Genomic DNA, 14522 nt, shown 5'->3' on the forward strand with positions numbered 1-14522 from the left:
TTAAGTTCAAATGAGGTCTTAGCTGCTATTATTTAGAATCTTACAGATTCTTGATTGCCACCCATGCCAGGCCCTACCTCCATGGGGTCTGGAACTCTTTTGTTCTGGACCTCAACCTATGTCTTCATCTGGCTATTGATGCATATCCTTTAATACCTTTATTATTTGTAATAAACCAGTAATCTAGTGAGTAAACTGGTTACTCGAGTGCTGTGGGCCACTCTATCAAATCTTATATAATCATACAGATATCTAGTCTTTCAAAACAACTGGACATCAGATTGCCAAAAACAATGCCAAACTAAAAAAGAGTCTGTACATATAAAGGCCTGAAAATTTGAAAGTATGAGTACATTGCACATTTGCTTTCACCCTTATCTGCATCTTTGATGACATACAAAGTAAAATGCCCAATTGTAAATACTTCTTGGAATATTTGTGTGTTATTATCCATGTTGACTGTATTTCTCTGCTTCTCAGTGGCAGAAACTGCTATTTGTTCCCTCATATCTGTTCTCTCATTCTTTTTTTTTTGGTAAAAGAAACCCCAATTTTTAGCCCCACACATGGTTGCCCGAAATGAAAAATACATTTTCCCAGTCTTTTCTGTAGCTGGGTGGGGTTAATGACAATGTTGGCCAATGGGATATAAGCATAGTGCTATGTATGGCTTTCAGGATAGAAATGTCCTCAAAAGTAGGGGGGAGGCCCCTTCTTCATCCCTTACTTCATTTTCTGGAATTCAGATATAATGGCTACACTTCTATTAGTCATCTCTGCCCATGAGGAGAAAGCTGCATGCTGGGGAGGGTGAGGCAGCAACACACAAGGAGCTTGGCTGCCTAATAGCGTTGAGACACTGCTTTACTAGCTCTGATCCACTTACCTTTGGGATTCTGTTATACAAGCATGACAGCCATGAGAATGTGTTTCACAGACCTCCTTCAACATGGAGGGTAACTGACCAAGAGACCGCTGCACTTTGATTTCTATCACCTAGGTTTCCATTGAGGCCATGACTCTCATGGGTTGCTCCCCACTAGTGGTTTTGGAGAGACATGGGAGTCCCTGTCAACCACCCCCAATGGCTTTGATGAATGTGCTTTAGACTGCACAGCAGCCTTAGACCCTCCCAGTCAGCCTCCTTGCCCTCTCCTCTTCACAGGCGGCACTTGCATTACAGTCTGTCTCCCTGAGCTTCTCTAGCTCCCTCATTATTTTTCATTCAGGTATTTCTCCTAATAAAATCCTTGTACATTTAATCCCATTTCTGGCGTCTCCTTCCAAGAGAACTGAAACTAACACAATGAGAAAGTAATAAACTTCTATCTTCTATCTTATTTACTGCTATTTGAGATTTTCTGTCACCCACAAGTGAACAAAATCTTAAATATTACACATTAGTACCACGGATAACCAGGAAATCAGTGTTCACTGTTTTTACGTCCAAAGATCTAGAATGATTTCTAGAAGATAGTTACTGATACCTTTTGAGTTTTGTACTCTTTGGGAAATTTCACTCTCTCTAAGGGGAATGAAAATGTACAAATATCCATTGTCACATAATTCTTCATATAGTTTACTGGGGTCTACAGACATCTGGAAGCCCACTGGACTTCATGGATAGCAGGCTAAGAATCCATTCCTTACATGACTTTTATTTAGTAAGTTTTTCTAAGGTAACATTTTTGGGGTTTAATTTCTCCCTGGCTCTTTTACTTTCATTTTAGGAGATTTATGTGCTCTTTTTTCCTAATGGGCATGATGATTAGTTCTTGAAGACAGAATGTCAATATTGTGACTCTTAATTCTAAAGGATGCTAAGTTAAGACCTTTTAAGATTTGCTTTAATTCCCATTGCTAGTTCCTTCATTTTATATAATGTGTTTAGTGCCAAAACAGAGATTAGAAAGAATTTGGTTCTTCTGACAGCCACAATTGTGCATTGCCTACAAAACTAAAATGTAGGACTTTCTTAAAGAACATAAAACCATACTAGTAGGAAATATGACTCTGTGTGGTTCTAAGAAGATATTTGAAATATCACCTGATGAGGATATCAGCACTATACACACACATGCACACACTCAAAGCAAAGAAAAGGATGTGATTCCTCCTCAGATATGGTAACAGCATTGTTTCAGGATCAGTGTTTTTTTTTTCTATCACTTGTACCAGAAGGAAAGTAAGAGTTTTGTACATAAAGCTGAGAGAGCTAGTATGATATTCACATTGGCTAGCTCATGCTAATTTAATGGAAATGCACATTAATCCTTCTACTCATATTTTCAATTTGATTTAATGCTTATGGAACACCTGTGATATACAAATCATCTCTTATAAGCATGGAGCCTAAATCTGGAACCCACCACCACTTCGCCACTGTCCTTGGTCCTGACTTATCACTGTTTTCTAAGGCAGTAGTTGTTTCTGCCAACAGGAACTCTAGTGACTCCTGTCCAGCTTCTCCTGGAAAGTCTGAGGCAGGTCAGGGAAAAGATATTAGTAGAACAGAATAGGGAAAAAAGAGGTAGGGGGTGGCTTCTGGAATAGAATAGCCTCTGAGATCTTATATAATTATATAAAAAAAAGCTTGTTTATCGTGTTCAAAGATTTTTCATGACAGCCATGAGAATGTGTTTCACAGACCTCCTTCAACATGGAGGGTAACTGACCAAGAGACCGCTGCACTTTGATTTCTAGGGAAATAAGATTTCTTTCTGTTTTCAGAAAGAGAACATGATCAACCATGACCCCAAATCAAAGAAACAAGAGAAAATATGTATGCCAACTAATACGAAGATGTGCAAACAACGACACACTTAAGAAGCAAGTTTGTGTGGGTAGCCTAGCAGCTCAGCAAGAGAACAGCAGCACCCAAGGGATGGCATGATTGAAATGTCATAACTGATTGTTTCCCAAAGTGTTCATGTTTTCTCTTTTTTGATTAAAACTTTGGATTTCTTTTAGATTCACAGAACAAAGAGCATCATGATTTCCCTCACATCTCGGAAGTAGAGATCATCTTTCACCATGCTACCATTTGGGAAAGTAGGTGAGGAGGGGACATATGCTTATTCTAATGAATGCCTCCTCACCTTCAATTCTAAGTGGCTATATGCCAGGGAAAGTGAAGCATATGCCAAATACCAAGGTCATATCTGTGCCCCAGAGGAATGTGCAATATAACAAGAGGTGTGATTGTTTGTGTGTTGGCTTGGGTACACATACCCATACTGTAATACAAAGAAAATGAAGCACCCCCTCCAGGTATCCCCAACTTAATAAGCCCTCAAATGAAACTTTTTATTTCCCAAACTTATTCTTTCCCTTCTTTTCACTAACTTGTTTAATAGCCCCAACACCTGCTAAGTCATTCAAGCTTAAAAACCTGAGCTATTTTCAACTTTTTATTTTTCAATCTACCACAATCAATGTCACCAGGTCCTGTCACTCACACTTCCAAACTGATTCTCTAAACTCCCTTCACTTCTACTGTCACTCCTCAGAATCAACACTTACTAAGTCTTACCTGAACAATTATCAGAGCTGCCTAACATGTCTCCTGCTTCCATTCTTGACATCCACAATGCCACCCTTTCTATCACTAAAATCCAAGTCTGATAATCATCTATTATCTGCTTTAATTCAAGTCTGATCATCATCTGTATCTGCTTTAATTCAACACTGGCTTGTGGCCACCAAACTACCATGCTGAGGATTTCTGAATCACTCAGGGTGCCTATTAAAATGAAATCCTTATGGAATCAGAATTTCCGGGAGAAAGTACAAGAAAATGTGCTTCATAAATAAGCACACTGAATGGGTCTTAGGGAAATTTATAATCAGAGTTCCTGGAATACAAGAAGAAATCCAAACTCCTTGGCATAGCCTACAAGACTTTTTGATAAACTGCCCATCTTCTCCTGCCATTCAACCCATGTATCTTGAACTCTGGTCACATGCAAGAATTGGCTACACCATCAGGACTTTCACCTTACACTACATTTGCATATAGGACTCCTGAAAAGTCCTGTCTTCTTTACTTGGCAGAATTTTGCATGTCATTCAAAGCCCTGCTCAAATGTTCTCTACTGTGGGGGTGCTGCCATCTCATATACCTTTCCATTCTCTTCTCCAAGTAACCAGCTTCCTCTGTGCTATCACGGCCAATGTCCACATATTTGTAATAGAACTCTGTACCCCATGTGACATTGTGACTTATAATTAGGAATACATATTGTCTTCACCCACTGTTCCTGGCACATAACTCCTAAAATCCCAGGAATTTCCTAGGTCTTGACCAAGATCAGGGTGTCCTTGTTAATACTGTAACCTTGGGGATGAACTTAATGGGGGCTGGTTGCCAGATACACCAACCATGTGATCAAAAGGGTTGGAACTTTCAGTCCTGTACCCTAACTCCCAGAAAGGGGAGAGGGGCTGCAAGTTAAATCAATTTCCAATGGCCAATGATTTAATTAGTCATGCCAGTATAATGAAGCCTCCCTAAAAGCCCAAAAGGACTGGGCTTAGAGAGCTTCCAGGAAGCCTCCAGGTTGGTGAACCAGAACACATCCATATGCCACCTGTGCCAGGCTACACCACCATGGGGTCAGAAACTCCTTTGTTTTGGACCTCATCCTGTGTCTTCATCTGGCTGTTGATTCATATCCTTTAATACCTTTGTAATAAACCAGTAATCTAGTAAACTGGTTACCTGAGTTCTATGAGCCACTCTAGCAAATTGATCAAACCCAAGGAGGGGGCTGTGGAAATCTGATTTACACCCAGTCAGTCAGATGTATAGGTAACAATCTGGACTTGTAATTAGCATTGGAGGTGCAGGGAGGTGCATTCTTGTGGGGCTAAGCCCTTAATGGAACCTGATGTTATCTCTGGGTGGACAGTGTAAGAACTGAGTCAAATTATAAACTCAGGGAGTTTATATTATATTCCCTGAGTCAAGGAATTACTTGGTGGTGTGGGGGAAAACTACCCACACATTGGAACTGAGTGACAGAAATGTACCCTGCATCATAATCATTTGTGAACACATAAGCCTCTCTTGACCCTAAGAGACACCACTTTCTGTTAATCTTCTTTGTGTCAAACACTGGGCTAGGTGTTGGGGATATATCATAGGGATGTAATAAATGTTAATTAACTTTAATAAATGATCACGATGTATACAATTTGCTATGAGAACGCTCAGGAAAGAGGAAGGATTTCTCACAGTCTTGAGGCATCTGAACAGAAGAAAAGAAAGAGAAACAGAGAAGTGCCAAAAATGGTGGTAGAAACTGTTGTGTATTCCAGCATGCATTTTCCTTTCTTCCTTCCTGCTGCGTAGAAAAGGGATGAAATGGCTAGAACTCCAGTAGCTACCTTAGACCATAGGCAACATATTAATGGCCGCAGAGGAAAAAGAGAGAAGACGCTTGGGTCTCAGATGACATAATGAAGCTTCTGGACCAGCCCCAAGACATCCCTTTATGTAAAGTAAAAATGACATGTATCTTGTTTGAACCACTGTTAGTTTTGAGTTTGTGCCATTTTCAACTAATCCTAAATAATACATATGATGATAAATTTTACAGAAGCCCAATTTTAATGGAGAAACAGGATCTGGGTGGCTTAGTAGACTAGGCTTGAGGGATATTTGTAGATTTTTGGAAGGAATCAATGGAAGAATCAGGCCTTGCTTGTTTGGGTACATGTTCTAAGAGATGTCTCAAGAGATTGGAGTCTGGCTCAAAGTGCCATTGGCTTGAAATGTGTTTATTTTTCTTGATTTGGTGGATGATCTATTTGGAGGAGGGAAATAGGAGCAGAGATATGGCATGGAAGGCCTTGGAGTGAAACAGTGAGGTCAGGACCAAGCCGGTGGCTAGGGGGTGGAGAGGGAACAAGCAACAGAGTTACTCTCACCGACTCTGGTTTGGGGAGATAATACCAGTTCTTGGATCAGGGTTATTCCGTGTTCCCAGCTTAGTACCGCCTTGAGCATTACAAGGGCAGAGTCTGCCCTTCTGTAGCTCCAGCAGCCCTTTGTGAGATTTAAAGTTCATATTGCAAAGACTGAGAAATTACGTTCCTCTGTGCAGGGCCAGTGACTAGTGCCTGAGGGGTCTTGGCCACATCCAAGACAGAGGCAGAAAGAAGAAAGAGAAAGATGAGGAGGGGCAAGAAAGTAGTGAAGGAATGGAAACTAAGAAAGGGAAAGAGAGGTACAAGGAGAGGGAAGAAAGAGATGTATGCCGTGGGACACAGTTGAGAAAAACAATAACCCCCAGCAACCTCCTTACAACAGAGAAGGCGGCCAAAGGGACAGGTAGTGTAGACACTTTTGCCTGAGCTTCTGGTGGTTTTAAAATTCATTGCAATTGTTGGTTCTCCCTAAGTCACCTTCACCCCTTCACTTTTCTCTGAATCATTACAGCCACCCCAGAAAGTTTCTCTCTCAGCTCTGCAGACCAAGAACCCAAAGAAAGACTAGCTAATGGACAGCTCTTTCCAGATTCCCATATGAATATCAAGATTCAACATTATGTTGAGCAAGTAATGCTCAATGACTACTTTTCAGCCCCCTTGGCATTTCCAGGCAGGTCTGGCTCTGCACGTGAAGCAGGTTATTTTCTGGTGTGGATATTAACAATCGTTTTTACATATTGGGCATTTACTGTGTGCCAATCACCTTGTTAACCACTCTCCGTGGAATTTAATCTTCACCTCAATTCCATGGGAGAAGTTACTGTTATTAGCCCCATTTTGCAGAGGGGAAAGCTAAGCTCAGGGATATAAAGCAACTCACCTGAGGTCACAGAGCTACCAAGCAGCAGAGCAGAGAGTACAGGACTCAACCATGACTTGCTCCAAAAGCCCACACTTTTGATCTCTATGTCTCACTGCCTCACAGAATAACATGCTTCAGTTCCTGACCTGTGTTAGAGAATTGTGTCTGGAGTATAATTTATTCATGGTTTCTTCCTCCCTCAAACTCTATGTTAAGGGGGTCACCTGTTCTGGGGGTCCCTGAGTAAGATTTAAGAAATCTCTCTGCCACTAGATGTCTGACCAATATGCACTGGTCTTCCCTCTGGATGGCCTTAGACCCTGCCTGACATCTTTTGATGACCTGAGGGGGTTTTGCAAAAAGCACAGATTGGAGGCCAATCACATTATCTAGAGTCTCCTAACTGGCTTCCATACAATTCTATACATTACTCAATGTTCACCAAGGTAAGTGTGGTCACCATCTGTCACTATATAACATTATTAAAATGTTATTGACTATATTGCCTATGCTGTGCTTATTCATCCCTGTAACTTGCTTATTTTTTTAACTAGAAGTCTGTACTTAATCCCCTTCACCCCCTTACTCTCTGGCAACCACCAGTTTCTCCTCTATATTTACAATTCCATTTGTTTGCTTTTTTAAAAAATGCCACATGGCATTTGTCTTTCTCTGACTTATTTCAAAATAACCAAAGCAATCTTGAGAAAAAAGAACAAAGCTGGACGCATAATAATCCAAGATTTCAAGATATACCACAAAGGTATAGCAATCAAAACAGGAAGGTACTGGCACTAAACAGACACATAAATCAACAGAACAGGATAGAGAGCCCAGAAATAAACTCATGCTTATATGGTCAATGAAACTAGGAGAAAGTGGACAGGAATATACAATGGGGAAAAGACAGTCTCTTCAACAAATGGTGTTGGGAAAACTGGACAGCTACATGCAAAAGAATGAAACTGGACCACTTTCTTATAACATACACAAAAATAAACTCAAAATGGATTAAAGACCTAAATGCAAAACCTGAAACTATAAAACTCCTAGAAGAAAACATAGGCTGTGATTTTTTGGACATCTGTCTCAGCAGCATTATTCTAGAATGTCCTTAGGTAAGGAAAACAAAAGCAAAAACACACTATTGAGACTATAACATAATAAAAAAGCTTTTGCACAGCAAAGGAAACCATCAGCAAAACAAAAAGGCAGCTGAGTAAATGAGAGAAGACATCTGCAAATGATACATCTGATAAGGGGTTGATATCCAAAATATATAAAGAAGTTAATACAACTCAACATCAAAAGAACCCAAAAAATTCAACTAAAAAAAGGGGGCAGGTGGGGTGCGTGGGTGGCTCAGTTGGTTCAGTATCGGACTCTTGATTTCAGCTCAAGTCATGATCCCAGGATTGTGGGATCAAGCCCCACATCACACTCCATGCTGAGTGTGGAGCCTGCTTAAGATTCTCTCTCTCCCCCTCTGCCCCTCTCCCCCACCCTTTCTCTCGCTCTCAAAAAATAAAAATAAAGAAAGATAGGCACAGGACCTCAGAGGCAAGTTTTTAATCCCAGAGGTCATGTTTGACTTTAAGACTCCTCTTCCTCAGTGGTTTCTCTCACTTTTCTCAACAGCCTCTCATCCTCTGAACCAGAAACTTTCTTCTATCTACGTGGCAATCAGGCTTGCCTGCCAGGACTGACACACATACACTTAACAGAATTTGGAAGGGAGGAGAAAGAAAGGGAAAGAATGGCATAATTTCTTTTAAAAGGGTATCTTTTAAAAATTGAATCGACATCTTTAGAGTGTACTTTCCAAATGATCACAGGAGTTTTGATAGATAAAAATGAGCCCATAGATAAGAACCAGCTTATCTATTTTTAAAAATTAATAGCACACAAACTGTTGTTAGCCATTATGTTAAAAATCCCACTAGTTTGTTTAGGGGCAGGGGAGAGAGGATGGGGAAGAAGCTAGACTCAAAAACCTATTTCCTCATTTAACCAAAACTCTTACTTACCATCACCTACAAAGCCCTAGCAATCTGGCCCCTGGCCACATCTCCAGCCCCACCACCCTCCTCGCTATCCCTTGGCATGCAGAAATCCCCATATCTGAGGATCTTTGCACCCCTATTCCTTCCATCTGGGATACTCTTCCCCCAGATGTTTGCTCCTAACTTCATACTTGTCACTGCTCAAATAAATGTCATCCTTTCAGAGAGACCTAAACATCCATCTCACTTAAAATATCAGCTCCTGTCCCTTCACTTTGTTTTATGTTGTATCCTAGCACTTACCACTGCCTGACATTATACATTTCCATTTACTCATATGCTTACTGTGTGCCACCCTATCACAACGTAAACTCTATGCAAGCAGGGACTTTGTCATTTCTGTGCTCTGCTGCATCCCCTGAGAACACTGGAACTCAGTGAGTAGACCTTAACAAATAAGCAAATTAAATACTCATTATCACTCTGTGACCTAAGTAGTATTATCCCCTTTTAACAGAGGAACTGGGGCTCTAAGAGTTCAGGGCATCTCAGTAAGAGAGATGAAACTGAATCCTTGTTTGTTTAAATAATCACGCCAGAGTTTTGTTTGCTATGCCATTAAGTTATGCAAAGAAAAAAATGGCATAATGCTAACAAACCCGACTGGCAGTTTTTACTCTCATAGTAGTCCTCTGAGAGCCTAACAGCTCCCATTACATATCAGGAATAACAGGCTCGTGTTATCCAGTGTGGAACTCAGAGTCAGAGGAAGGTTTTCTGGAACCTAGAAATTACAATTTGGGGAGGGGTCCTATTTAAGAAAAATAATACAAGACCACAGATGCAAAAAAATAAGCTCAGGGCCTTAAGACAGGCCTCACCAGCAAGAGGCCTTGATGTTTGACCCTAGCTTCTGGGTGTGTCCCTCGTGCACAGGTAAAAGCGTTGGGGCTATCCTGGACCCCGAAGCAGGGATCATAGGTGGTTGAAAGGTGCTGGCACTGTGGAAAGGCAGGCAGCACCACCCTGGGTTGGTTTCCTGCCTCAGTTTCTCCCTTAGAAAGTGGTGTCAATACGCTGGGACATTAAAGGTGAATAGAGTCCGTGGCCACGTCTGGGTGGGGGGTGTTTTAAAGGATGCCTAGGGGCTTTGCTGACCTCAAACGTCAGGCACAGCCTGGATCTCTCCCAGAGACTCAGAGGGCCAGTCCGCTTTCTGAGAGGACACACACCGCGCCAGCAGCGGACGCAGTGAAGACCTTCGAGTTCCCAGAGCCCGGCTTTGGTTCAGCTCTGCCAGGAACTAAATGTGACTTGAGCATATCACAATTTCCACATCTGTCCGCCCGGCTCTCCACCCATCCAAACGCACCCGGGGGAGCCGAGGCTCAGCCATCTACACACCGCTCCTAGTCTACGTAAGGCGTTCCGTTATCGTCTACGGGGTGGAGTCGGTCGTCAGCCCGGGCGTCTTGCAAGGAGGGAGAAAAAGAACACGAGGAAGTGGGGCCCGAAGCTCCAGGGCAGTCTGGAAAGCACGCCGCGGGCCTGCCGCGCGTGGCGGCGGAGGCGGGCAAAGCCGCTTCCAGGCCAGAAGCTGGCGTCCGGCGCGCTCACCTCGCGGCCGTTCACGTAGCCGACCAGCTCCGCCGCGGGGTCCATGCTGGCGGGGTTTGGCCTGGCGGGGCCCGCGGAGGGGCCGCCGGCCCGGCTGCCGGAGCCCACGGGGCAGTCGAACCCAAGGGAGAAAGACCCGGGGAAGACCGAAAGTTCCGTGCGCCTCGCGAGGAAAACTAGCCCGGATACCAGGACGCCACGCGAGCGCTCCGCCCGGGGCGAAATCGGTGGCGGGCCCCTCCCCTCCACGCCCGGGCGCTGCGCGACCACGCCCGCCCTCCGCCTCTCAGCAGGTGCTGCAGCTCCTGCGGCGTCTCTTTGCTAGTCCTTCGCTGTTAACACATTTTAAGTGGCGTTCCAGCCGGAAGTGAAGTCCGCAACAGTCGGTTTTCTTGTGCCACTGCTCCCGCCACGCTCCCAGCGCCCCTGGTGCAGTTCTAAAAAAACAATATCAATGCAGCTTTGCAGGAAAGGAACTTAAGGACAAAACGAAGGTTTTGTAACTTTATCTCAGTTTCGGAAATAATTATTCAAGTTTATTTTTAAAATTAACAGCTCCCTTGATTTGGGGGTAGGCTTTTTTTTTTTTTTTAAGCTCTATCACTCTTCATAGTTTATCTAGTAAATAACCACAAAGTGTATCTGGTAAATATGAACATCTTGGGAGCTTTTTTTAAAAATGCAACTTGGAAAATACCTAAAAGCGTCAACATAAAATCACCTGTAAGCCTATAATTTAGAATTTACCAGTATAATTTTTACAGTTTTGAAATCTGCCTATAACTCCTTTTAAAAACTCAGAACCGGGGCGCCTGGGTGGCGCAGTCGGTTAAGCGTCCGACTTCAGCCAGGTCACGATCTCACGGTCCGTGAGTTCGAGCCCCGCGTCAGGCTCTGGGCTGATGGCTCAGAGCCTGGAGCCTGTTTCCGATTCTGTGTCTCCCTCTCTCTCTGTCCCTCCCCCGTTCATGCTCTGTCTCTCTCTGTCCCAAAAATAAATAAACGTTGAAAAAAAAAAAATTTAAAAAAAAAATAAAAAAAAAAAAAACTCAGAACCAAACTAGGTATTTTCCAGACTGTTTTCATTTCATATACCTGGAACACTTTCCCATGTCATTTTATTTATGTGAACACAAAATTTTCTGAACACTTCCAAAGTTTGTACATAAAAGTGAAGAGTACAACTAGCATCCCCACTCACTGAGCTCTAATAATAGAAGAAGTGTTCAACATTTTGCAATATTCACTTTTTGTGGAGTATTTCAAAGCCATTATTTTATCCCTATGTGCTTTAGTATACATTTTTAAAAAAGACATTTTCTTACTCCAATTGCCATTTTTATACCTAACAAATTATTTCCTTAATATCCTCAAATTTCCCAGTGTCTTCTTACACTTGCTTTCTCTGAATCAAACAAGGGCCATTCAGTGTATTTGTTGTCTCTTCAGTTTGTTTTAATCTAGAACAGACTCCTCACCCACTCCCCCACTTTTAAAATGTTAATTTATTCGAGAGAGAAAGAGAGAGAGAGAGAGAGAACACAGGGGAGGGGCAGAGAGAGAGGGAGACAGAGAATCCAAAGTAGGCTCCACACTGTCAGTGCAGAGCCTGATGCAGGGCTCAAACTAACTGCAAGATCATGACCTGAGCAGATGTCAGAAGCTTAACCTACTGAGCCACCCAGGTGCCCTGCCCCACTCCCCCTTTTTAATGTTATTAACATGTCCATCCAGTCAATTGTCCTATAGAATGAACCACACTTTATAATGGCTGATTGCTTCTTTTGGTGTTATTTGTTCTTCCATCCTACTTATTACCTATACTGTGCCTATGGATCTAGAACCTTGATTAAATTCTAGTTCAGTTATGGGGTGGTGGTGAGGGGGAATAAGAATACTTCATAGGTGGTGCCATCCACTTTACATTGCAACATATCAGGAGGCTTAGGATGTTTGGTTGTCTCATTCTTAATGATGCTAAAATTGATCAGTGGGTTCAGTGTGTTCTCTCTTTGTGAATTTCTCCATCAACATCTCACCTCATGGTTTCACCATCCATTGCTGATCACTGTCTGAAGCAGTTATTTTATTAGGAGGTTGCAAAATAGTAATCATCCTAATTCTAACATTCTTCCACATTCTTCAGCTGCAATTCTTTTGAAGAGAAGAACTATCACTCTCCACTATGGCTATTGACTATGCACACACAAAATATACCTTTATTACTTTCTCTTACAAATTTTCAGAGCATCCAATGGTTGTTTTTTTTTTTTTTTTGAGTTATCATTATGAATTTGTGACTTTTTGTAGAATGTGTTTTAATCAGTAATAGTCTTTTACTAATGTTCAGTTTGTCCCATCTTAGGGCAATGGAAACACCTTCAAATTCGAACTCGTGTCATTTTGATATGGTCACATTCATTTTTAATAATGTCCTTGTTTTTTGGAACAAGACATCCCAGGCTCACCTTGTTTATATTCTGTCCCAGACTTGGAATCAGCCATTTCTCCAAAGACCCCTAGTTTCTCTGATGGGAAATAGTATTTAGAAACCACAATCTAGATGCTAGAAGTACTCATTGTTAGTCAGTTATCAGTTTCTAGATATTTTTAGTGGACAGAGCTAGAAAATATATAATTTTTAAAATTTTAAAATTTAAGATTGCAGAGTTTGATTCTGGAACCAAAGATTCTAAACTTCTGAAAGATTCTGAAATCTAATTGTTTTAATCTGTCCTTAGATCTATTTCATAATAGCCACATTGATATTTTAGCAGCAGTGAGACTAGTAAATGAAAGTTATAGTTCTTTTTATTCTTAGAGTGTACCCTGAATAAAGATACAAATTCAAAATGCCTTTTGTAAGATTGGGTATCTCTGTCACCAACCTTTTAGTTATTTTCATTCATTTCAGTTGGTTTTTGAGTGATGTTACTTAGGTTGTTTGTTTTTTCCATTTTTGTTGTTACAAACCATACCATAGTGAAATTTTTGTATTTTTTCAAGAGAATTTTACTATAGTTTCCTAAAAATGAGACTACTTGGTTGCATAATTGTATATAACTACATAATTTTGCTGGATATTGTCAAAATCTTTTCTATAAAGTTCGTGTCATTTTGCATTCCCTCCCTCAATGTACCACAGGAACTAGCTGAATAATAAAAGGAAGAGGCTGGAATTATTAGAATCTAGAACCTAGGAGACTGAGAGGGTACTGCTCAGCCACTGTTTAATACCTCAGGAGCTAGGAAAGGTCTTCTAGGAGTAGGAACTCAGATCTCAAAGATGGCTCATGGCACAGGTGGCTAGAACACCTCGAGCCTGAGGGAGTCTCCCTGAGGAGCTAGGCCTGAGGCCTGTGAAGAGTCACAGCCCAAGTAGTGTCGGTACCTCCAAGGTGGTATAGTGAGGTTGGTATGCTAAACCAACTGGTGTCAAACAAACTGCTGCCCCTGAATGAATCACCATTGCTGAGGTAATGCTGAGAGGAAAAACAAGCAAATAAGGAGGAAGAAACAAGTCCTTTTTCCTTCTTTCTGATTTTGTTTCTATCACCCCTTTTTGACAGAAGCTAAAATAAGTCAGCTAGCAAAGAAAAAACGTAATTTGTACAGTTCCAGCATCACTTAGCAAGTTATAAGGAGGTGGGCTTGGAGGTAAGAGACGACAGCTGGAACATACTAAAAATTGAGTTTTATTCCATGAAAACAAGAATGTTTCAGGATCAACAAATTAGTGAATATAGTTTGTCATATTAATATACCTAAGAAGAATAATCATATACCCATTTTTGTGCTAATTATTAACCTACTATGTTTTAGCTTTAAATCCACATCTCACTCTAGTTTGTTAAGGTCAGGTCTTTGCAAACCACATTTTTCCTTTGCCAGGCTCCCTTTCAGCCTCTGGCAATAGGAGATAGAAGCAAACTGTTAAGTATGGAGGAGGAAAAAGTTTGCTGCTTCCTGTTTGCTTCTTGTTCCCATCAGCATCATCACAGAAATGGCTGGGGAACAATTGACTTCAGAAGCAACAGATGGCCTCAGTCTGCAACTTTTCTACACTATCAGACCAGTGTTGTCATAGTCATTCAGGGAAACAGCAC

The 14522-nt window shown here is 41.6% G+C and overlaps 1 pseudogene across 1 annotated transcript in view; it reads right to left on the reverse strand.

Moving 5' to 3' along the window:
* LOC132671046 (aldehyde oxidase-like) overlaps window positions 1-2202 on the reverse strand; it is a 71196-nt pseudogene extending 68994 nt beyond the window's left edge. Inside the window, exon 1 of the transcript XR_013557029.2 lies at window positions 2111-2202. The product of XR_013557029.2 is annotated as an aldehyde oxidase-like (transcript). The remainder of the gene's footprint in view (window positions 1-2110) is intronic.
* Window positions 2203-14522: the final 12320 nt, after the last annotated feature.

The sequence above is a fragment of the Panthera onca genome, chromosome C1, assembly GCF_046562875.1.
Source record: "Panthera onca isolate mPanOnc1 chromosome C1, mPanOnc1 haplotype 2, whole genome shotgun sequence".
Classification (NCBI taxonomy): Eukaryota; Metazoa; Chordata; class Mammalia; order Carnivora; family Felidae; genus Panthera; species Panthera onca.